The sequence below is a fragment of the Macaca thibetana genome, chromosome 1 (genome assembly GCF_024542745.1).
Source record: "Macaca thibetana thibetana isolate TM-01 chromosome 1, ASM2454274v1, whole genome shotgun sequence".
Classification (NCBI taxonomy): domain Eukaryota; kingdom Metazoa; phylum Chordata; class Mammalia; order Primates; family Cercopithecidae; genus Macaca; species Macaca thibetana.
The window spans coordinates 140,020,517-140,046,896 of NC_065578.1; the positions used below are offsets into that span (position 1 = coordinate 140,020,517).

General features: G+C 37.3%; 1 protein-coding gene across 14 annotated transcripts in view; it reads right to left on the reverse strand.

Moving 5' to 3' along the window:
* Positions 1-26,380, reverse strand: part of DISP1 (dispatched RND transporter family member 1) — a 198,829-nt gene that overhangs the window by 25,491 nt on the left and 146,958 nt on the right. For 4 of the 14 annotated variants that reach the window (XM_050780132.1, XM_050780138.1, XM_050780152.1 and 1 more), the window contains exon 2: positions 1,189-1,448. The exons of the other annotated variants lie outside the window; for them this stretch is intronic. The gene's annotated coding sequence lies outside the window, so the exon portion shown is untranslated. The remainder of the gene's footprint in view (positions 1-1,188; positions 1,449-26,380) is intronic. 14 annotated transcript variants of the gene reach the window in all.

Consider the following 26,380-nt stretch of genomic DNA (forward strand, 5'->3'; position numbering starts at 1 on the left):
TCGCCCAGGCTGGAGTGCAGTGGCGCAATCTCTGCGGGTTCCAGTCTTCTCTGCGGGTTCCAATCTCCCCTCGGGTTCCAGTGATCCTCCTGCCTCAGTCACCTAGGTAGTTGAGACTACAGGCGCATGCCACCATGCCCGGCTAATTTTTGCATTTTTAGTAGAGCTGGTGTTTCACCATGTTGGCCAGGCTGGCCTCGAACTCCTGGCCTCAGGTGATCCACCTGCCTGGGCCTCCCAAAGTCCTGGGATTGCAGGCCTGAGCCACTATGCCTGGCCGAGAACTTGTTACTTTAAGAAAAAAGATGAGACTGAATATTTACAGCATTATAAAGGACACAAAAAATGGATTCTTTTTATATATATACAGTAAAGATAATTCATTTTTAAAAATCTAAAAAGATACATTAGATACATAAAAAGGAACCATATCTTATTTGCATTCATATCTCCATAACTAGTATAATGTATGGACCTTAGTGGATGTCAGATCAGTGTGTGTTGGATTAATGAATGGGGATATTTCATTACTTTTCTCATACTCAACAGCTTTGAAATCAGTAGACAACGAATTAAAAAAGCAAGAAGCTAGGGACATAAATATTAACAGAGGTAAATTTTATTTTGTTTCTTTTTTTCTCTTAAACACACACACATGCACACTTTGTTACATCAGCCCATTCCTATCTGTCAATCCTAAACTCTTTCAACATTTTACTAAACTTTGTAAGTTTCTCTTTGTGCCTCTGTATCCTATAGTATAGGCTCTCTGTTCAATGCTGCAGGAACCATTAGTTTGTTGGTTAATCAGAAAGGTTAATTAAAGAGAAACATTTTTTGAAGTTCTACATACATTCCTTAAATATCTAATAGTAACTTAAACATAAATGTCAATCTGTTCTTACATAAACCATAGAACTGCTACATTGTCTATGACTGAGTTTTTGAGGACTTCGGATACTTGTGAGTATCCTGGGTATACTGACTACAATATACATCTAAATTTTGATGATTTTTTCCCAAATCTTTTACAATTTTTTCTCCCGTGCCTAATTCAACAGTATACATTTTTTTGTAGCAATTAACCTTTTTTTCCTAAGGCTACAATTTTCTTTTCATGAAAACAACTTTTTCTTTTAGCATCTATATATAAGTGAACTAAAAAATTTAATCAGATGACATAATTACCAAAACAAGCCAACTGGCATGCATGGGTTTGGTAAGCACACTTGTCAAATGCCGGGAGCAGAAGTGTGTGGCTGTAGGAGAGCAGCCTCCTGACCTGCAGCACTCAGCTGGCCAGGGCCATCCAAGTGTGCAGAGAGGAACGGAGCGCAGGGCCACTCCAGTGAGCTGGTGAGGGCTCAGCAGCTTTACACAGACTGGGCTTTCAGTGAACACGTTCACATCTGAAGAAGCCACGAAGCACGCTTAGTTTTCTGGTGAATCTACAAAAGACCAAAAACCCCCAAAACCTGTATTTTCAAATACAATTACATATTGATTTTTCAATATGAGTTTTATAGGGATATAATTCATATACCATATAATTCACCCAATTAAAGTGTACAATTCCATGGTTTTTAGTACTTTCATGAGTTATGCGACCATCACTATAACTGTATGTTGATTTTATTTAAAAAATTTTTAATTTAAATTCTTTTCTTTTGAGACAAGGTCTTGCTCTATCACCCAGGCTGGAGTGCAGTGGGCCAGCTCACTACAGTCTCCATTTCCTGGGCTCAAGTAATCCTCCTACCTCAACCTCCTGAGTAGTTGGGACCACAGCTGTGCGCCACCACACCCAGTTAATTTTTTAGATTTTTTATTTGTAGATGTGGGGTCTCTCTATGCTGCCTAGGCTGGTCTTAAACTCCTGGGCTCAAGTGACCCTCTCGCCCAGGCTCCCAAAATGCTGGGATTACAGGCATGAGCCACTGTGCCTGGCTTATACATTGATTTTAAAATAATATGCTGACTGGGCACGGTGGCTCACGCCTGTAATCCCAGCACTTTGGGAGGCCAGGGCGGGCAGATCACCTGAGATTGGGAGTTCAAGATCAGCCTGACCAACATGGAGAAACCCTGTCTCTACTAAAAATACAAAATTAGCCAGGCATGGTGGTACACACATGTAATCCCAACTACTTGGGAGGCTGAGGCAGGAGAATCAGTCGAACCTGGGAGGTGGAGGTTGCGGTGAGCTGAGATCGCACCATTGCACTCCAGCCTGGGCAACAAGAGCGAAACTCTGTCTCAAAAAATAAATAAATAAATAAAAAGAATATGCTATCTGAACATCAGTGATGAAACTATTAATGAGCTATGAAAGCAAATGTATTTTTCCAGAGAGTAAGGCCCTGGACAAGGAAGCAAATCACTTGTCTACAAAAATCTTAATTTTTCACTCCCCGTGTTTCACTTATGCATCCTTAAAAGTACATCTTGAATTTCCAAGAGAAATTACGAGATTTTGCTATCTTTAGAACTAAAATTATCCTCACAGCCATAAGTCTGGAACATGTACTGAGCAAAGAAATGGTATTTTGCTATAGACATTTGGGTTGTAACAAATGTAAACCCTCTCTTTGCCACTAACTTTTTCTTTTAACTAAATAGAAATATATGTATCTATGATTAATTTATTCCCTAGAGAGAAACAACTAAAGATCATCATAGTCTTTCTGCTTGAGTAAAGATTTCACTTTATGTTAAATTTGAGACAGTAAGTAGAGATTGTCAACATCAGTTGGAAAAGAAAAATTGAGGTTACCACAAAGAAACCTCCTGGGAAAACATTAGGTCTCTCTGAAGTTTCTATACTAATGGACAGGACAAACAGATGATGGAAACACCGAAACCACACTACAGGTAAAACATGAAACCTGTTTGATTCACAGTGTTGCCTTCTTTAATTCTGCTTTCGCAGTCTCTTACCAGAAACACCTGTGAAAGGAGGCTAGCAAGGGAGTCTACCACATACTTTCATAGATCAAAAGCAGTCTTCCTCCATTTGTAAAATCCTTTGGATTTGCTATTTTTAATATCTACCTAATAAAACCTGCGGATGACTTTCACCCTAACTTCAGTCTTGTGTTGATAAATAACTAGTAAAAACAAACAAATCTAACCTCGGAGAGAGAAACTATCTTTTTCCAACATTCACCTTTTAATAAAAACAAACCCAAATAAGCAACAATAATCTTCAGTGGGAACATTTTCCTCTTCTTTGATTAGGTTTTAGCCTTTTTTTTTCTGAAGGGAATAGGCCCAAGGAAAGATGACATTTGCGTGTCCCACCACACACTCCCACAGGCTGTGGTGTAGGTAAGCTTCGGTCCCCAGAGAGTCCATCAGCTGCAGTGTCATTCTTTCTCTCCCACTCAAGAAAGCATTTCTGTATGCAAGTGAGTGACAGTGACATTATTTTAGGGCTAAGCTCACATCTGTTTTTTAAAAAGCAAAGCATGTACAAACTGGGGTACTCATAATTAGTAATAAATTGCCCTTGGCACTTCACACTTGAGAACTGTAACAGCAGTTGAGAACCTTGGCTATAGTACTCTGATGACCAGTGAACTGCGGTATGTGTACATATATCGGTCAAGAGGACAACTAATGAGACTATAAAGTTCTCAGAAGGAGGGAGAGTGGGAGGTACCAAGCGGAGTAATCAAGATAATAGGGGTAGATATAGAGGCAACGGAAATTTTTTAAAAAGGTAATAGAAAAAAAGGAGTGTGAAAGGGGTAAAGTTAAGAAACAGAAAAAAAGTGGAAAAGCTCCTAATCGTCTATTTCTTTGTTTTGCTCAACTTTTCCTTCTTTTAATAATTTTTGGAAAGAGAAGGGGAGCTTGTAAAGGAAATGAGAATACTGAAATACAAAAACTTTCCCATCAGTCTAGAGAATTCTTTCTAGACATAACTGCAGAATTAATACCACAACTTACAAAGGGACAGTCTCAGGCGGGTGCGGTAGCTCACGCCTGCAAATGTCAGTACTTTGGGAGGCCAGGAGGAGGACTGCTTGAGGAGTTCAAGACCAGCCTAGGCCTGATAGTGAGACCCTATCTCTATAAAAAATAATAAAAAAAAAAATTAGCTGGTGTGGTGGCATGCACCTGTAGTCCCAGCTACTCAGGAGGCTGAGGAGGGAGGATTGCTTGAGCCCAGGAGGTCAGTGCTGCTGCGAGGCAAGATTGCACCATGAAGAAAACATACTTTCAGCTTTATGGTAGTAACAAAATTTTTAAGCAAAAAGTGCTGTAAGTAGCACAGTTTAACCTCAAAAGTCACATTGGATTGTGCTATATTCTCTTTCTGTGAGAGGCTATTCTGCAAGTAGTAACTTCAGTTCAGCACTGGTAGGTTAGGAAGAAAGTATTTGAAAATAAAAAAAATCCACACTTCAATGCGTATTCTTTAAAAGATTCCCAACAAAAACAAAGCCATTCTTCATATTAAGTATTTCCATGAAACATCACTGGCACACTTGTGTTCTATCATGAAGATGAAACAGATACCCTGCAGACAAGCTAAGCTTGGCCTCTAACCCATTTTTCATGCACCAGAGCTAAATGTTTATGGTCTGTGTCAAGTGATTTTAAGGATAACAAAAACCACAACTACTTGTGTGATGCATTTCTAAATGCTTACGAGATGCTGACTCAAAAGTGTTGGTCATCTTGATGTCTAGAATTGTTAAAACTGAACAAAGTGCCAGCTTCTATATAAAAACTAGGAGGCATGTGACAAAGGTTGGGAATGGCGAGACTAACATTTAAAGAGTGCCTTATAAATACTATGCACTTTATAAATATTAAAAAAAGAAATGTAGTATATATTGAATAACCATTTTGAGTATCAGAAAAATACTTTTTTCTCTTTAAGAGAACAGTGAACTTAGAAATCAAAAGATGTGAAGTTAAAGTCTGGACCCTGAAACTTATTAGTTGAATGATCTTGATGATCTTGAACAATTCCTTTAATTACTCAGGATTTGTGAGAATGAGATAATACTTTAAAATAAGCTGGTGTGTGTAACAGTTTTCTACAAACTGTTGAGAATTATCCAAGAGAAAACAGGTACTACTACCACACTATTATTTTTTCATCCAAAAATGGCATTCAAACATCAGTTAGGAGTAATGCAAAGGACTCATTTAGAGTAAAGCATAAGGTCCCTTTATTCGTCAGCACTGTACACTTTTATGATTTACTTAACAAGATCAACTGATTCTTGCTACTAGCTGAATGTAACATAAAAATCGATGTCACACCCATAAGCCTAATTAGAATAAGAGACTGTCAGAACTGTAAGAAACCTAAAAGTCATCCCACTTAATACCTTTATGAAACAAAGGAGAAAAGGGTCTAAGATCATAGAGCAAGTCAATGGCAGAGCCAGGTCTAGAATCCAAACATCTTGACTTGAACCTGTGCTTTATTGGCCACACACTGAAAAGGAAAACCTGCACACTGATGCACACTGATGCAGGCTATGAGGTATTGCATCTAGTTCTAGTGAGGAATCGAACTGAACTAGCTTAAAAATGAAAAGGAACACAGAAATGGGAAGAGCTTCCTAACCAAAAGCAAATGGCACTTGTGCACAAGAGGGCATATGCAACGATGTCCACTGAAGTGTGGCTTACAATAAGGAAAATAAGTGAGAGCAACCTTAATGTTCACTTATTAAGAAGAAGATTCTTAAGGAAAATAACCTTAATAGGTCACATTTATTAATAGGGAATCCTTTCCCCAAGGTTTGTCAAAGATCAAATGGCTGAAGATTGTGGTATTTATCTCTGTTTTGGTACCAGTACCATGCTGTTTTGGTTACTGTAGCCTTGTAGTATAGTTTGAAGTCAGGTAGCGTGATGCCTCCAGCTTTGTTCTTTTGTAGGATTGTCTTGGAGACACTTTAAAGCAGTTTTTTCCAATTCTGTGAAGAAACCATTGGTGTAATGGGCATTGAATCTATAAATTACCTTGGTATGGCCATTTTCATGATATTGCACTACATGGTATGTTCTTCCAATGTGAATACACATTCATATACGAACATTGTATACATTCCTGATACTGTTTGTCTGTTACATATGCACTGATATGGAAAGAATTTTAAAACAAAATAATAAGTTTCAAAACAAACTCTGAATACCCTTGATTTCTTTCTCATACTGTATTCATATGTAAAAAAAGAAAAACTACGAAAATACAAAATTCGTAAAACAAAAAATGTACTGTTTTAGAAAAAAGAAAACTAAATACAAAATTCGTAAATGTATTTTAGAAGCTCAGAAGGGAACTTGGCAAATCAATAGGCCTGTTTACCAGAGAGGAAAGAAAAGGATTAGGAAAAGAATCAAGAATGACTTTCATTTTGTATTTTTGAATTCCTCATGAGCATATGTTCATAAATTAGTCGTATAATTAAAAAGTGAACTGAATTTTTGTAAAGGGTAACTGCTTATGTATTCATTTATGTACATGTGATAGAAACATTTTATTTGAAAATTTCTCACTTCTACATAATTTGAGGAGAATGGGGTATCCTGGCTAACTCTAATTTAGATGAAAAGAAGTAACATAGATTATACATTTCCAAAAACTTAAAATACATTTAATACAATCTATAGTTAATTCACTGCCAGTTTAAGTGACACCAAGTAATTTGATGACCACTGGAATCACCTGGGTAGCTAACTAAAACTAGAGATTGCCAACCCCCTCCCCAGGGATCTGGTTCAGTAGGTCTTGAAATAGAGACTACACAGTCAGAGCTTGAACCACTGTCTTGGACAATCTGCCAGGAAAATATGACCTCCAGACAAGAAACAATTAGAGAATAATACAAGATAGTAATTATAACATATAGGTATAGTACAGACATTAAGTGAATGGGAAATAGGAAGATAATATTGGACCAGAGTAGTCCAAAGAATAGCCCCTGAAACTTGACCTAAGAAACAGAATTTGAATTAAGGTTTGACAGAAGTAGGTTTCAGATAGAGAAACAGAAAGCAGAGGGAAAGGAAACAAACCTTGTGTCAACAACACCTATAAGCAAAGTCAGTGAGGATTTACTGTGAAGGAACAGTGAGGATGACAACTTACTGGATTGGGGGTTGTTTGAGGGGAAGCAAGAGACTGAAGTAGATAACAGAAATAGGAAGCGGCTAAAGTTTCTTGAGTAACAACTGATAGGATAAAACCACTATTTTCGGAGGACTGATTTGGTAGTGATGTGCAGGATGAATTAGCCAGAGGAAACGCTAATGGGAAGGAGAAGCAGGTTAGGAGCTACTGCAGCGATCTAGGATAAATAGAGAGAAAAAAAGGAAAATAATCTTTTAATAATTCAGAAAGCCTCTGACAATCTTATCAATATGTGAATCAAAATTATAAGCATCTATTGTCATAAATATATATGGTATTACAAGAAAATAATTCTGGTGACATTTTGGATAAACCAAAGTTTATGTATCCTATGCATGTTATAACAACATATTTCTATATTCACTATTATTTAATATTTTATATAATTATGTAAGTACAATTAGAAGTGCCTCAAACTATAATTGAAAATAATATCAGTGCCTACTGAAGTGAAGTTAATGATAATTTGAGTTACAACACAAATAAGTTGTTCAAAAGATTAGTCTACAGATTGAGGGTATGGTTGTATAAGCATATTTTGGGACTTACATTAAGCCTAATTCAAATATATTTTATTACCTTCATTAAGATAAGGTACACACACATTTCTCACTTTCAAAATTTTATGGATCTTACATAAAATACTAAAACCTTTCTGCATTTTCACTATAAACTATACAAATTGCATAAAGAGCTTGTGTGTTAATTATAACTCAGTGAAGGTATGTTTCCATTTCTTAAAGTAAGTTCAAATTATGTATTTTATATCTAAGATTCCATCTCAAATTTGCTCATTTATTAACAGGACAAGGCCTTTATCAATGAGACCATACATCAAAAGTATAAATACAATCATAATTCATAAATGTGTGAATTCTCTTTTCCTCCAACATTTGCTTAGTTTCAATTTTTAGTTTGTCTACACTGTGTTCAATGTAAAAACTGTTACTTGAGCTCAAAATTACAGAAACATTATTAATCTTTCTTAAGTTCATTTCCCACATATCTTGGATCATTTTGTCCCTACAAAATTACTCAGTATTGTACAAGGTTGAGTTTGGAAGTGTAAAAGTCACACCTGCTATCAAAAAAACCCAAAAAACAAAAAACAAAAACATGGGGGGTGGGGGTTAAAAAATAATAAAAAATCCACTGTATCAAAATGAATTCCAACAGTGTAACCAACACCTTGCAGCTGTTGTGATATCTTCATTTTACAGGCTGGGAGGAGAGACATTTCCCTCAAACTTGTATAGAAATTCTTTAGTTATGCTTCTAAGGACAAAAATATATGGTGAAATTGATTTTTCTTCCTGATCTAAACGTTCTCATGCTTAATCTCTAACTTAAAATTTTTGTAACTCAAATCATTGTCAAAAGCTTTAATAAGGGACAAAGCAAAACTCTAACAATCATCGTTAATAAAAATAATATTGATTTAGAAAAAGGTTTTCTTCTCAAAATCTGAGATTAGAAAAGAAAAAAAAATCAACTAAACTTAAAATAATTAAACTGAGGAAACAATGAGACTTTTCTGAAGAAAAATAGGGAAAGCCCCAACATGCTGGGGCTGCATGATCTCAAACTGTAGTAATGTCCTTGTCACATTTTGGCACTAGGGCAACCAGGGAAAACTTTAAATTCATTGTATTCAATTTGTCACGGCATAGATTCTGTTTGCAACTCCAGAATCTATTATATATGCCAGTGACACCCAAATACTATGTGACAACTTTTAGAAACGAATTCTAAAGTATAATGTATTTTTTAATAGACGGCAATGAGAAATCAGAGGACCAGTTTCAAACTGGGTGTTAATCTTGGGTTTTAACCTCTTTGGCTTCAATTTCATCTGTAGAATAAGGAGAGTTGGATTAAATTATTTCTAAGGTCCTTTCCTGCTGTGAGATTCTATTGTATTTTCCTGTGGAATTTTAGATAATTCAAATCACCACATATTTTAGTCTCCTAAAGTATTTCAACACTCTGGCATGGCTAAAGCTGGTGAGCCAGGTTCCTGTAATCAAAATTTGACGGTAAAATATTTCACGTGAATAGGCAATAAAAATGATCCCTCCATAAGGTAGGCAAGAACTAGTATTTTAAAATGCTTTGAAAAATAATGCTGGCTCTTTATGTGAACGGCTAGAGACAGACTTTTAAAATGACTAGATACATGGCTTAATAAAAAAAAAAAAAGTGTTCAAAAATGCTTGTTAGGAAGACAGGGCAGAATTCCCCATCTGTCTGCTTTAGATGAAGGTGGAGATTGATGAGCGGGTGACACCAGTAACACATCCGTGTTGGTGCACGTCACACTGTAGGAATTAATGCCAGGTTACTAAAGACGGTCATTTGAGATTGCTCAGGAATCATCCAGTTTACCAACTGAGTGAGTTTTATCAGAAGAGCAAATATGAAAGAGTGCTCAAATTAAAAGGGGTATTTAAAAATTTCCCAAAGTACTTTTCCTGAGTTTCTCATTTACTATCTCAGAAAGGCAATATACACCCCTCTTTTTTCATTCTAAAAATTTTCCTTTAGTAGACTTTTTCACTTAATGTTTTGTCTATTCTAGAATGTAAACTTTAATTTTTAAAGGAAAAGGAAAGCTTTAATGAGGAATATATTTTCTGTTTTAATGTTGGTTTTGTTTTCTGATTATAAAACTAACACATTCATTTTCTTGAAACCTAAGAAAATGCAGAAAATTTCACAATCACCCATATTCTCACTACACAGATAAAACATTGTAGCTCTTTTTGATGTATTTTCTCTGAATATTTTTTCCTTTTTGCCTAAATATAGAAATTAAATATAAACAAAATTAGGATCATACTAGATGCATAAAGTATTATCACTTTGGATTAGCATTTTCCATGTAATTAAAATCTTCTGAAAACATGAATTTTAGTAGCCATATATTCCATAATATTTGCCATTACTTATATATCACACGATTGTAACCATACTACTATGTTATGTTAGATCTCAACTTGTTTCTCATTTATTTATAAGAATCTTGAATTAAAGCTAGGAAACATAACATCCCCAATTGTGTCAAACGGTTTTCCTTGTTTGTGGTATTTTTTAAGATGGTTTTCGGATAGGCATTAAATTTTTTTTTCAAAACTTGTAATTTTTCTTTGTAGTTTTTTTTTTTTTTTGTAAACCGAGTTTCACTCTTTTTGCCCAGGCTGGAGTGCAATGGCATGATCTCGGATCACTGCAACCTCCACCTCCCAGATTCAAGTGATTCTTCTGTCTCAGCCTCCTGAGTAGCTGGGATTATAGGCACGCACCACCACGCCTGGCTAATTTTGTATTTTTACTAGAGATGGGGTTTCACTGTGTTGGCCAGGCTGGTCTCGAACGCCCGACCTCAGTTGATCCGCCTACCTCAGCCTCCCAAAGTGCTGGGATTATAGGCCTGAGCCACCGTGCCCAGCAATTTCTTAGTAATTTCTATGACTGTTTTCACAATTAAAGAGTCATCCTTGATCCAGATGTTAGTTTTTCTCAATTCCACTTACTTAATAATCTAGGTCAGCTCTATTACTTTCTGATGCTTCAATTATCATCTTTGGTAAAACTCTTTTTTTTTTTTTTTTTTGAGATGGAGTTTCGCTCTTGTTGCCCAGGCTGGAGTGCAATGGTACATTCTCGGCTCACTGCACTCTCTGCCTCCCGGGTTCAAGCGATTCTCCTGTCTCAGCCTCCCAAGTAGCTGGGATTACAGGCATGCGCCACCATGCCTGGCTAATTCTGTATTTTTAGTAGAGACAGGGTATCATTATGTTGGCCAGGCTGGTCTCGAACTCCTGACCTTAGGTGATCCACCTGCCTCTGGCTCCCAAAGTGCTAGGATTACATGCATGAGCCACCACGCCCAGCCAAAACTCTGTTTTAAGGGGAAAAAATAATCTAAAAATTAATTTTCACAAAATGTACAGCACCCAATGTTGTGAGAATAGTAGCTAATCATGGCACACTTGTGCAGTTATGGGATTGAATTTCCAGAGTCTGGCTGAACTGTCCAAATTGGCTGAACTGTCCAATGGGCTATAGTTTCATGCAATCTAGTAACAGTTGTTCACTGAGGTTTAATTAACAGTGGGGATGAACGTAGATTCTGAGTCGAATGGGTCCTTCTAGAACTACAATAGTGGTAACAGAAATCTCTCAGTTAATTGGTGCCCATTTTGTTAGCCAGGTTTTGGGAAACTGGGCTATGAGAATAGTGGGAAAATGGGGATCTATTTTCTGTTTCCTCATTTCCTGAAGGGGAGTTGCATATGGTTTCTTGGCTTGTAAGAAGAAAGGAATTTTAGTCTGACCTCATTTGAGAATGGGAACTAAGTGGAAGTCAGGAGCCCACTGAGTTATCAAGGGGTTTGACTTTATGGAAGTTTTATATGTCCTGTGCAGTCTATTTCATTTTTCCTGGAGTATCCATTGATGTGTCTACCAGTTCCTTTCGCAGAATCACATTGTTTTATTTTGGCTTCAACATGGGCAAGTCCCAGGGCAGAATACATTTAAAAAATCCTAATTCCCTTTTTGAGAATGGGTTTACAGTGTTATTCTTGCATCTGTAGCTTGAAAACAATTCTAGTCAGTGAAAGACTGGAGGATTAAATGGGCCCCAAACCAAATATAAGAACTATAATTCTCTACGGTATGCACATACTAAATTATAGTCTAGAACAAAGATCCTGAAGGGGCTTTCAGTTCATTCAGAGCAACTTCATAACACGACAAATGCATGAACACCAAGACTCCCATATGCTTTCCTTGTGCATACAGATCTTTCTTACAAAGCAAACTCACATTCAATGCCAAGTCAACTGAGCTTACTCAGTTTTCCCAGAACCTGACTTACATCATAGGTTGAAGTATTTTGGAGGAAAAAGGCTTAATATATGTAGAATCCAAGGGCTCTCTGTTGTCATAAATGTTCAAATCACCCTTTCTATTCCTTCTTCTGGACTTAAATCTGGCTCTTTCGTATGGAAAACTTAAATCTTTCTATAATCTTGGCTTGCTTCTAGATACCATCTTTGACAGAGAGATAGAAAAGATGTGTTACTACCTTTCCTAAGAAGGGTTGCCTAAGGACAGCCCTTTATTTTCTCAGCATTATTAAATCATTCCTTTTGTCATCTCTTCTCCACCCTAAAATGGAACACTAAGAAATAAAAGATACAATTTCTACTCTTAAGTACCAAACTAGGAAGATGAGAGGCTAACAGAGATGCAAATAAGAAAGCAAATAAGGGAAGACAGGTGCAAGAATGTGATCACATCACAAAGTCCTCCACTTCTCGGATTCTGAAATCAAAATGCTGCTTAATGTTGCCATCTTCAAATCAAGGGGGAATATTTCTACATATATATCTATTCCCCCTTGATTTGAAGATGGTGACATTTTGAAGATGGCGAGGTGGCAACTCAGAGTGGAATTGGGTTTATTAAGAAACTCTAGTAGAGCAGACCTGAAGGGAAATCATCTCCCTCTTCCTCCAACTGCATAGATCCTCCCTCCCACTCCATACCAGGAATACGAAAATTAATAGAGTATTGTCCCTGCTGTCCAGGTATACACAGACTAGTCAAGAGGGAGAAGGAAATTTTAAGACTGGTGGTGGGGAGAGTTCTTAAATCCCTCATGTCATTCTTTTAAACCATTCTGATTTCACTCAAGTCTTCAGTGAAAGGCACTAAGTTAAAGTGTAGAGTTTGATGCATTTTTACCTGTGTACACATCTATGTAACCACTACCCAGATCACGAGATACAACTTTCCCCAGCACCCCAAAGGCTCACTTGTGCCTCTTCCCAATCGATAATCATACCCTGTCCCCAGAGGCAATCAACATTCGGGCTTCTATCACCACAGATTAGTTTTGCCTAAAGGATCAGCATTTAAAGACAGCCAAAAATAAAAGTTTAAGCAAAACCTCACATAATTAAAATTCAGGTTAATTCAAGTTTATGAAAATACATAAAAATGAAGTCCTAGTAATGTTTTAGTCTTAGTAATGACTCCAAATGAGATTTAATTGATTTTTTTCTCTTGACGTTTTAGAAATACCTTTTCCAATGACTTATAAGGTACAGATCTTATATAACCTATAGAAGGCTTCTGACGAGCAACAAAACTTCAATGATCTACAACAAAACTACTACTGGTACTGTTATTTGTCATTACATTATTTTTACTAGATTATTACTTTTTAAATCCATACTATTCTGCCTCCCTACATTTTAGTTTCTTTCCAAGTTTGAGTTCTCGCCTGAATCTACAATATCTAGTTACAATAAGTGCATATACTTATTGTAATAAACAAAGAAATGCTTCAGTGTAAAAATTACAAAGTATAATCTTTAACTCTGATACTTTGGTTTGACAGAATATATCTATCCATCCATCCATCCATCCATCCATCCATCCATCCATCCATCCATCCATCCATTTATTTAGAGACAGGATCTTGCTCTGTTCCCCAGGAGTGCAGTGGCCCAATCATGGCTCACTGCATCCTTGACCTCTTGGGCTCAAGTGATCCTCCCTCCTCAGTCTCCCAAGTAGCTGGCACCACAGGCATGTACTACCATGCCCATCTAATTTTTTTTTTTTTTAAGAGACGGGTCTCACTATGTTGTCCTGGCTGGACAGAATATTTAAATAAAGCTGTCCTGCAGGCTAATGTGAATATAAAACTAACCATAACAGTGATAAATATAGATAGGAAATAAAGATATGAAATTTTAAAAACTTGATGGGGGTAAGAAAAATGCTGAGTGAGACATTATGGAAATGACAGTCACGTGAAAGGGTGGAAGAGGAGGCTCTGTGAATTGTGAAAGAGGGCAGAAATGGTCACAGTGCACAAAATAAAAAGAAAGAAAAGCATAAGATCATGGAATGCAAAAAAAGAAAACTTTAAGAAGAGGTGGTAAACAGAGATTGCATACTATAGAACTAAACAGGAGAAGAAATCAAATGAGTTTGTCAAAGGAGTCACTGACCTGGCATTGCCAGGAAAGTAATGGTGACAGAAGTTAGACTCCAAGGCACTAGGAAGAAAAAAGACCATATGAAGTCAAGGTATTAAGTATAATAATACATTTAAAATAACAACAGTCGACATTTACAGATTTTACTATGTGCCAAACACTGCCCTACGCACTTGACATATATTACAATATTCTAAAATTCTTAAAATAATCCTATAAGGCAGGCATAGATTTTATAGATGGAGAACTAAGGCACAGAGAGGTTAAAGAAGTCACCCAAAGCCACATAGATAAAGAGGCAGGATTCAAACCCAGGCAGCCTACTCTGGAGCCTACATTCTTAACCACTAGGCTATACTGCAGCAAAAAATTTCTATTGTTTTCATAAAGTAGAAGGTGCTGCTGCCCATGTATGGGTGCTGAGAGAGTAAACTATGATTTGAGTTAACAAGGGATAGAAGAATACTTGAAACAAACAAACAAACAAACAAACAAAAACTGAAGGAAGTGTGCTTGGGAGTTAGCCATTAGAACTAACTTGTGACAGAAGCATGAAACCAGAATGGGTAAAGTCTGCACTGTTTCCATTTTCTTCCAGCAAGCAGCGTTTGTTAGCCTGGGAGCTGGAGCAAAGGCATCAAAATTCCTGAAGATGACAACACAGAGCTTTAACATTTAAACTAGAAAATTCAGTTCAGATAATTTCTCCAATTACTACTAGCATTTCCAAAAACCCACTGAAAAACCCACTGCGTATCCTGCACCAGGTAAGGTGTTAAAGTACAACATGATATAAACAGGCTAAAGAAATTAGGTGGAATTCTTCTTCAGGGTCTGTGCAAGGTAGCATTGTGAATATGCTGTTTCTATGACCTAAAAACGACCAGGGCAGCCTACGACACATCACCTATACCCTCATGATTATTTGTGTGATTTCAGTTCTACGATCTCAAGACTGAACCTGTACAGCACCTACTACATAGCAAGCACTTAACTGTTTCTTAAGCTATTACTGAAACGAAAAAAAAAAAAAGTTATAGCAAGAAAACAAAACATATTTCATTCTCTTGTGTTTGCACAGCATAGAGTGGTGATTAAAAGGAAGGCCTCGAATCAGACACACTTAAACTTCATTCCAGATTCTACCACTTATTACTAACTTTCTAATTAATCTTCCAAACACTTTTGTGTGTTTTTTTTTTTTTTTTTTTTTTTTTGGAGATGGAGTCTCTCTCTGCTGCCAGGCTGGAGTGCAGTGGTTGCAATCTTGGTTTGCTGCAACCTCCGCCTCCCAGGTTCAAGCAATTCTCCTGCCTCAGGCTCCCGAGTAGCGGGAACTACAGGCGCCCGCCACCATGCCTGGCTAATTTGTATATTTTTAGTAGAGACAGGGTTTCACCATATTGGCCAGGATGGTCTCGAACTCCTGACCTTGTGATTCACCCGCCTCAGCCTCCCAAAGTGCTGGGATTATAGGCATGAGTCACTGCGCCCAGCTTTTTTTTTTGTTTTTTTTTTTAAATTAAGGATCAAGATAATTTATTTAGGTAGAGGACCTGAAAGAGATAATCCCCAAATTAACTTGTAAATGAGATTCTAAGAATTCTTCTGAGTTTTATAAAACTTAAAATTATTTTTTTCTCTTCTTTAAAATTTAAGTTCCAGGATACATGTGCAGAATGTGCAGATTTGTTACATAGGTATACATGTGTCATGGTGGTTTGCTGCACCTATTGACCCATCTTCTAAGTTCCCTTCTCTCACCCCCCACCCCCCAACAGGCCCTGGTGTGTGTTGTTTGCCTCCTGGTGTCCATGTGTTCTCATTGTTCAACTCCCATTTATGAGTGAGAACATGTGATGTTTGGTTTTATGTTCCTGTGTTAGTTTGCTGAGGATAATGGCTTCCACCTCCATCCATGTCTCTGCAAAGGACATGATCTTTTTCCTTATTATTGCTGCATAGTATTCCATGGTGTATATGGACCACATTTTCTTTATCCAGTCTATCATTGATGGGCATTTGGGTTGGTTCCATGACTGTGCTATTGTAAACCGTACTGCAATAAACATACGTGAGCATGTGTCTTGAATGATTTATAATCCTTTAGGTATATACCCAGTAATGGGATTGCTGGGTCAAATGGTATTTCTGGTTTTAGATCCTTGAGGAATCGCCATACTGTCTTCCACAATGGTTGAACTAATTTACATTCCCACCAACAGTGTAAAAGTGTTCCTATTTCTCCACAGCCTCTCCAGCATCTATTGTTTCATGACTTTTTAATAATCTCCATTCTGACTGGTGTGAGACAGTATCTCATTTTGGTTTTGATTTGCATTTCTCTAATAATCAGTGATGTTGAGCTTTTTTTCATGTTTCTTGGCCACATAAATGTCTTCTTTTGAGAAGTGGCTGTTCATATCCTTTGCCCAATTGTGATAGGTTTTTTTCCTTATAAATTTGTTTAAGTTATTTGTAGATTCTGGATAAATTAGACTTTTGTCAGATGGGTAGATTGCAAAAATTTTCTCCCATTCTGTAGGGTGCCTGTTCACTCTGATGATAGTTTCTTTGGCTGTGCAGAAGCTCTTTAGTTTAATTAGATCCCATTTGTCAATTTTGGCTTTTGTTGCAATCGCTTTTGGCATTTTCATCATGAAGTCTTTGTCCATGCCTATGTCCTGAATAGTATTGCCTAGGTTTTCTTCTAGGGTTTTTATGGTTTTGGCTTTTACATTTAAGTCTTTAATCCACTTTGAGTTACCTTTTGTATAAGGAGGAAGGAAGGGGTCTACTTTCAGTTTTCTGCATATGGCCAGCCAGTTTTCCCAGCACCATATATTGAATAGGAGATCCTTTCCCCATTGCTTGTTTTTGTCAGATTAGTTGAAGATCAGATGGTTGTACAAATGTGGTGTTATTTATGGGGTTTCTGTTCTGTTGCAGTGGTCTATATGTCTGTTTTGGTACCAGTACCATGCTGTTTTGGTTACTGTAGCCTTGTGGTAAAGTTTGAAGTCAGGTCATGTGATGCCTCCAGTTTTGTTCTTTTTGCATAGGACTGTCTTGGCTATACAGGGTGTTTTTTTATTCCATATGAAAATTGAAGTAGTTTTTTCTAATTTTGTGAGGAATGTCAATGGTAGTTTGATGGGAATAGGATTGAATCTATAAATTACTTTGGTAGTATGGCCATTTTCACAATATCGATTCTTCCTATCCATGAGCATGGAATGCTTTTCCATTTGTTTGTGTCCTCTCTTATTTCCTTGAGCAGTGGTTTGTAGTTCTCCTTCAAGAGTTCCTTCACATCCCTGTTAGCTGTATTCCAAGGTATTTTATTCTCTTTGTAGCAACTGTGAATGGGAGTTCACTCATGATTTGGTTCTCTGCTTGTCTATTGTTGGTGTAAAGGAATGCTTGTGATTTCTGCAAGTTGATTTTGTATCCTGAGGCTTTGCTGAAGTTGCTTATCAGTTTACGGAGTTTTTGGACTGAGATGATGGGGTTTTCTTCTTCTTTTTTTTTTTCTTTTTTTTGAGACAGAGTCTTGCTCAGTCACCAGACTGGAGTGCAGTGGCGTGATCTCAGCTCAATGCAACCTCTGCCTCCTGGGTTCAAGCGATTCTCCTGCCTTAGCCTCCTGAGTAGCTGGGACTATAAGCGCACACCACCACACCCAGCTAATTTTTGTATTTTTAGTAGAGATGGGGTTTCACCATGTTGGCCAGGATGGTCTCTGTCTCTTGACCTTGTGATCCACCCGCCTCGGCCTCCCAAAATGCTGGAATTACACGCATGAGCCACCGCACCTGGTGATGATGGGGTTTTATCAATATAAAATCATATCGTCTGCAAACAGATACAATTTGACTTCCTCTCTTCCTATTTGAATACGCTTTCTTTCTTTCTCTTGCCTGCTTGCCCTGGCCAGAACTTCCAATACTATATTGAATAGGAGTGTTGAGAGAGGGCATCCTTGTCTTGTGCCGGTTCTCAAAGGGAATGCTTCCAGCTTTTGCCCATTCAATATGATATTGGCTGTGAGTTTGTCATGAATAGCTATTATTTTGAGATACGTTCCATCAATACCTAGTTTATTGAGAGTTTTTAACATGAAGAGATGTTGAATTTTATCAAAGGCCTTTTCTGCATCTATTGAGATAATCATGTGGTTTTTGTCTTTGGTTCTGTTTATGTGATGGATTATGTTTTTTGATTTGCGAATGTTGAACCAGCCTTGCATCCTGGGAATGAAGCTGACTTGATTGTGGTGGATAAGCTTTTTGATGTGCTGCTGGATTTGATTTGCCAGTACTTTATTAAGGATTTTTGCAACGATGTTCATCAGGGATATTGGCTTGAAGTTCTCTTTTTTTTGTTATGTCTCTTCCTGGTTTTGGTGTCAGGATGATGCTGGCTTCATAAAATGAGTTAGGGAGGAATCCCTCTTTTTCTGTTGTTTGGAATAGTTTCAGAAGGAATGGTACCAGCTCCTCTTTGTACCTCTGGTAAAATTTGGCTGTGAATCAGTGTGGTCCTGGGCTTTTGTTTTGGTTGGCAGACTACTAATTACAGCCTCAGTTTCAAAACTTATTGGTCTATTCAAGGATTCAACTTCTTCCTGGTTTAGTCTTGGGAGGATGTACGTGTCCAGGAGTTCATCAATTTCTTCTAGATTTTCTAGTTTATTTGTGTAGAGGTGTTTATAGTATTCTCTCAGGGTTGTTTGTATTTCTGTGGAGTCAGTGTTGATATCCCCTTTATCATTTCTTATTGTGTCGATTTGATTCTTGATTCTTCTCTCTTTTCTTATTAGTATAGCTGGTGGTCTATTTTGTTAATTTTTTCAAAAAACCAGCTCCTGGATTCATTGAATTTTTGCAGGGTTTTTTGTGTCTCTGTCTTTTTCAGTTCTGCTCTGATCTTAGTCATTTCTTGTCTTCTGTTAGTTTTTGGATTACTTTGCACTTGCTTCTCCAGCTCTTTTAATTGTGATGTTAGGGTATCAATTTGAGATCTTTCTAGCTTCTTGATGTGGGCATTTAGTGCTATAAATTTCCCTCTTAACACTGCTTTATCTGTGTCCCAGATATTCTGGCATGTTGTCTCTTTGTTCTCATTGGTTTCAAAGAACTTTTTGATTTCTGCCTTAACTTCATTATTTACCCAGGAGTCAATCAGGAGCAGGTTATTCAATTTCCATGTAATTGTGTGGTTTTTAAGTGAGTTTCTTAATCCTGAGTTCTAATTTGATTGCATTGTGGTCTGAGAGACTGTTACGATTTCAGTTCTTTTGCATTTGCTGAGGAGCGTTTTACTTCCAACTATGTGGTCGATTTTAGAATAAATGCCATGTGGCACAGAAAAGAATGTATATTCTGTTGATTTGGGGTAGAGAGTTCTGTAGATGTCTATAGGTTCACTTGATCCAGAGCTGAGTTCAAGTCCTGAATATCCTTGTTAATTTTCTATCTCATTGATCTAATATTGACAGTGGGGTGTTAAAGTCCCCCACTATTATTGTCTGGGAGCCTAAGTCTCTTTGTAAGTCTCTAAGAACTTGTTTTATGAATCTGGGTACTCCTGTATTGGGTGCATATATATTTAGAATAGTTAGCTCTTCTTGTTAAATTGTTCCCTTTACCATTATGTAATGTCCTTGTCTTTTTTGATCTATGTTGGTTTAAAGTCTGTTTTGTCAGCGACTAGGATTGCAGCTCTGCTGTTTTCTTTTTTCCCCCATTTGCTTGGTAAATTTTCCTCCATCCCTTTATTTTGAGTCTATAACAGTACTTTTTCTTTTTTCTTTTCTTTTTTTTTTTTTTTTGAGACAGAGTTTCGCTCTTGTTGCCTAGGCTGGAGTGCAATGGCACAATCTCGGTTCACTGCAACCTCTCCCTCCCGGGTTCAAGTGATTCTCCTGCCTCAGCCTCCCGAGTAGCTGAGATTACAGGCATCTGCCACCATGCCTGGCTAATTTTGTATTTTCAGTAGAGATGGGGTTTCTTCATGTTGGTCAGGCTGGTCTCAAACTCCTGACATCAGGTGATCCACCTGCCTTGGCCTCCCAAAGTGCTGGGATTATAGGTGTGAGCCACTGTGCCCGGCCAACAGTAATTTTTCAAAGCTTAGTTTCTTCATCTATAAAATGAAAATGACAGTAATAGCACTGAATTCCTTGGGTTGTTTTCAGTATTAAATCAGAGAATGCATGTAAAATATAGCACAATGCCTGGCATATAGTAAGGGTTCAATAAAATAATTAATACTATTGTTATAAATTTTAATTGCAATTTTATGCCATTAAAGTCCACTTACTTCACTAATGACACAAGTTCAGTTCACAATCAAGTTCTGTGTCATAATTTTAAAAAATTCTTTATACTCAGGGAAAAGTGTTCATAATTACAAAATATTTTGGAATATTTATAGTAATGATAAAATTTATTAAAATTCTTAGAAAGGTCATTTTGTTATAAAAATCACAAATTACTAAAAGGAGATAATAATGTGATGAGAATTAGAAATAATTTAAATATTATGCAATCTAAATTGTAAGGTTGATAAAAAACTAAACATTCTTAATTGTTTATATGACCTGATATAGTCAAGGACATCATTAATGTGGAAGCCATCTATAGCTGGTTACATGCTCACGCAAAGCCTATATATCTGCAGGTGAGATAAAAGGAAATATATGACTTCAAAATGTTCATCTTTTCCCATTTTGAAACCTTTATGGGACACTTATTATGTTCTGGTTAAGCATATTCTATAATATAATCTAAATTTTAAAGACTTAATTCACAATGATGAAGAATTGCTTTTCTTTTAAATCATGATTTTTAAACAGAATCTCTTAGTTTAACTAAAGACCACAAATATATAATTTCTAAACTATGCAATACAAAATTGTATTTAAAACCATGTTGAATTTACCTCTCTTCAGATATATCTAGACACTGATGATTATAACCATTTCTACCTTCAATAATGAATGTCCACACCTTAAATTTACAAACGTATATTCTTTTTATAAATGACAGGAATATGCCAGTCCAAGGGAAAACATAAAGCATGTGTTTCAAAATGACTAAAGGAGCTGCTCAAATGTCTATGGATTATGGGCAATCCTACTGATTAATTTTCTTTGCTGTCTTTTACTTTTGTCTAAAGTCAATTTAAGCATTCAATAGCTATTGATTAGCTAAAAAACAACACACCTCTAATTCAGTGGTTAGGTAATTTACAATTTCCCCCCGGAAACATTAAGAATATTGCTGAGGGCCGGGCGCGGTGGCTCAAGCCTGTAATCCCAGCACTTTGGGAGGCCGAGATGGGCGGATCACGAGGTCAGGAGATCGAGACCATCCTGGCTAACATGGTGAAACCCCGTCTCTACTAAAAAATACAAAAAAAAAAAAAAAAAAAAAAAAAAAAAAAACTAGCCAGGCGCGGTGGCGGGCGCCTGTAGTCCCAGCTACTCCGGAGGCTGAGGCAGGAGAATGGCGTGAACCCGGGAGGCGGAGCTTGCAGTGAGCTGAGATCCGGCCACTGCACTCCAGCCTGGGCGGCAGAGCGAGACTCCGTCTCAAAAAAAAAAAAAAAAAAAAAAAAAAAAGAATATTGCTGAGAAGATGTGTTAAAAGACTGCAGTGAACAATGACAGAAATGTGCTGTGTGCATGTATTTATAAACCCCAGTGCCAACTCAACTGAAACTTTTTGGTAAAAGAAAGATATCTGATAATTAAGTATGTCAATCTGATGGAAATGCCACAGAGCAAAAATGCACACTCATTGGATCTGCTTAACAGCCATCTCAATTAGAAACTGAAGAAGGCATTTCTACCTGATGTTACCTTCAAAAATAGGTTTTCTGCATAATGTACATGGTCTCTGCAGATTCCCTATGAACTCAAAATCCTATAAACTGGAACAAATCTAAGCTGGAACAAATCAGACTTTCATGTAACAGCTTCAGTTCCAACTTAGGTTAGAAAGAAACTTTTCTCTTACTATAGCCTGGTCCTAAGTAGAAAGCCAGAAATGATACTATTTGTTATTTCAGTAAACAAGAAAGGAATTGTGTTTTCTAAGACTGGGCAGGAATGGGGGAGAGATCTTAAGGTGTCATATCCTCTTATTAATCAATTATTTATTCTTACGATGAGTTCCAAGGCCTAGCTGATCACTAGTTAAAGGGCAGCTAGGTGCCCTTTAGAAAGGTGAAGGAAGCAGGGTATGGGAAATCCCTTTATTTTCTTTTTTATTTTTTTATTGAGACAGAGTCTCATTCTGTCACCCACACTGGAGTGCAGTGGCATAATCTCGGCTCACTGCAACCTCCACCTCCTGGGTTCAAGCAATTCTCCTGCCTCAGCCTCCCGAGTAGCTGGAATATACAGGTGTCCACTACCATGCCTGGCTAATATTTGTATTTTTAGTAGAGATGGTATTTTACCATGTTGGTCAGGCTGATCTCGAACTCCTGACCTCAAGTGATCCACCCACCTCGGCCTCCCAAAGAGCTGGGATTACAGGCATGAGCCACTGCGCCAGGCCTGGGAAATTCATTTTTAAACACATTTTTCTCTGCCACTTATCAGGGGGAGAAGAAAAGGGCAGTACTAAAGGTCAAAATATAACGTGGCTCTGGTCCTCCCATACAATGCACACCCTAAAAGAGGAATCTAGGAATGCTTTTTTTTTTCTTTTTTTAAACAGTAGTAAAGAAAATAGAGCAATTAGAAATCTGAAAAGGACGATAGGTTAATTCAAAGTATTTTTAAATGACTGAAAAGTAGCTTTGCTTAAAAGGAAACATTCTTCCTTAGCCTATGAAGTTACAATTGCATGGTTTAGTTGGAGGTTATAAAGCACAGTCCCATGTGTTACATCTTAAAGTTACACTAAATTATAAAGTACTTACCCTTAAACTCAAGCCTTTTCATGCCAGACTGTTGCTGTGAGCCCTGTACAAAACATGCTTAATAAGAGTATAATATATAGTTTTCTTAATAAGATGTGAATAATAATCATTAATATGAGATCCAAGAAAAGCCCATAAGAAAGCCAGAAAAATCTTATTAAACTTAACTAACTTAAGAGCATGGAATACTGGAATGAAGTCTACAATCCTCAAGCCAAAACACTCACCAAACACTGATGTTGCTCAGTGAGAATTTTAAGCTGTGGGAGAAGGAGGTCAGGGGTAAAAAGGTTAAAAAAAAAAAAAAAAACAATTTGGAGCTCTGTGTAGAGTTTTACCCTATGCATTAGGGAGAAGCATTTTAACAATCAAACAATACTTCATAAATAAATCTTTACTAGGGATTACTTTATAATGAAAAAAACCAACCAACCAAAACAAAACAAAGTTCTAGAATACCACCTAAAAAACAAAGACCCAGAATATATAACCTTGTTAGATCCTCATTATGTATAAGTGGAAACAAAGACAGAGTCATTAATCTGACTTCTTTCTAAACTTCTAAAGTGCTGGGGAGAAAATCCGCCACAGTAACATGCACTGAGATCTGTCACCTTGTTCCTTCCTGTCCAGGGCTAGGGGACTCTTCCTCCATGAAGTACCCTTTCCTCACCCACAACACACTCCATTCCTCAAAGGGAAACTTGCAATGCCAGGTCAAGGAATTTGGGGAAACTGGAAGATTTCTGAGCAGAGGAGTGACATAATGAAAGCAGTGTTTTAGGAAAGAGGAGGTGGGCAGGCCCGAGTGACCACAGACACACAAATAGGGTCCGAAGGAATGAATGTACTAACTGTCCATCCTTGCTTCTTACTAGCACAACAAAATAGTGCTTGGAAACAGTAAATTGCTTACATTCCTGTAGAAAGCATTAGGCTTGAATCTCAAAGTATTTGGTAACTATTAGAACTCTGTACCATTCAAATGGGGAAAAGAAACTGATTTCACTAAATTAACTCAGCAAATTCACATAGAATAAAGGTATCAAATTTGGCCTTGAAGTCTTTCATTTTATTCTGCTTTCTAGATTCAGAAAAATACATATGAACAAAGAAAAGACAAAAGTCTTATTTAGGAACTGAGGGTTCATCCACCAGTTTTATAAGCTACTGACTCCTTTACGGTTACTTCCACTAGATTGGTAAATGTCCTGAAGGTGGTCAGAGTTGAGCAAACAGAAAGGTTATTCCCTGACTGACTCTCCCTGGGGCACAGTCTCCTGGTCCCTCTCCATCTTCCCCTAAAGTATGGAATATCTCCCGTAATTTATTAAATACTGTACTGAAAGTGAAAAACAGAATGGTTATATAGGTACACACCATCAACACACACAGCTGAAAGCACACTGGGCCTGGGCCCAGGAAAAGATCAAAATTCAAAATTGGAAGTACAGTTTCTACCAAATGCATATTGCCTCTGTAGCACTGTAATGGCAAAAAATCATAACTCAAACCCTAAGTTGCAGACTATCTGTATTGAATAAATGCTTCAGGCTGCGTGCTATGGCTCACACCTATAATCCCAACAATTTGGGAGGTCGAGGCGGGTAGATCACTTGTGGTCAGGAGTTCGAGACCAGCCTGGCCAACACGGTGAAATCCTGTCCTACTAAAATACAAAAATTAGCTGAGCATGGTGGCATGCATCTGTAGTTCCAGCTACTCGAGAGGCTGAGGCAGGAGAATTTCATGAACCTGGGAGGCAGAGGTTGCAGTGAGCCGAGATTGCGCCACTGCACTCCAGCCTGGGCAACAGAGCGAGACTGTTTCCAAAAATAAAAAAAAAAAAAAAAAGCTTTACAATGATTACACAGCATTCAGAATTCATTTTACGGGCGCAATCTTCTTGAACTAGCTAGAGTGTATCGTGATGCCTTCTCTGGCCCTTCTCCAGACAAAGGGGACTGCTTGCATTCCCCAGCCCCATACCCCACCCCACCACTTATTGCCATGTTCTTGGTGCTTCCAGGCCTCCTGTTTCCGTATTTCAGGCAGTTGCACTCTTGTTCATTTATTTTATTTTTTTATTTTTAGTATAAACAGGGTCTCACTACGTTGTCCAGGCCTAGTCTTGAACTCCTAGGCTCAAGTGATCCTCCTCCCTTGGCCTCTTCAAGTGCTGGGATGACAGGTGTGAGCCAGCCTGGCCTGGCCTCTTGTTCATTTTTGAAAAGCCCCTCACCTCTCCTATGACACTTTCTCTTAGCTCTCCTATGATTCCATCTCCTTCTTTAGGACTCACATAACCCTCTAAACCCTGATTTTGGCATTCAGAGAGTTGGGTTATTTTTGCTGAAATCATCCTTCTCCTTCTAGACTATAAGCTGTTTGACGGCAGTGACCAACCTAACTTCATGAGGCTTTTGCTGTTGTTAAGTTTTGTTAACTTTTTACAGAAAAAGATGTATTTTGAGAATTTTTTTTGGTAATCATTCATTGATTCAACAAGTATTTACTGAACCATGAATGGGTCCCAGGCCTTAGGCTCTATTTCAAACTCCAAAATACCAAGTAATCAGTTGAATATCTGGTTTGTGTTTAAAAAAAGGAGACAATTTTGTAGAGTCAATTTATTGAAAAGAACACAAAATATTACAGCAATCAAAATTGTCCTTTAAATGTTAAGTTCTATAAATTCTTTTAAATTACACCTAACAATCCATTTAAGTTTGAAAAGAAGATGCAATAGATCACAAGTGCCTTTTCCCTGGAATTAGATGTGTAACCGATCCATAACAATGTTTTTTTTTTTTAAGTCTCACTGTTTGCCAAATATTTTACAACCTTTTGAATTTTTTTTTTTACCAAAAAGAAAAAACCTAAAGCATTTCTTTTTTTCCCCTTTACTCTCCAGTATCTGCTAAACAACTAGCACTAATATGGAAAGGGGATAAAGCATATATTTGCTTCATTCCAAAATGTTATATTAATTAATTTTACGAAATAAAGAAAGCATTGTTTTCTGACATTCATTATTAAAGTAAAAGATGACCAAGGCTCATATTCTAAAATGTATTACAGAATGTACAATGTATTCCTTGAGGCATAGCACACTCTAAAATCTGTTCATTTATAATAAAAGAAGAACTCTCTCAAAGAAGTCTTTCTAAAAAATAGGCCTTCACTCCGTCTGACTGCCAAGCTGACTTACTTTGGCAAGCAAGCCTGGAACATTTTCAATTTTATAAATATTATCCCTTTT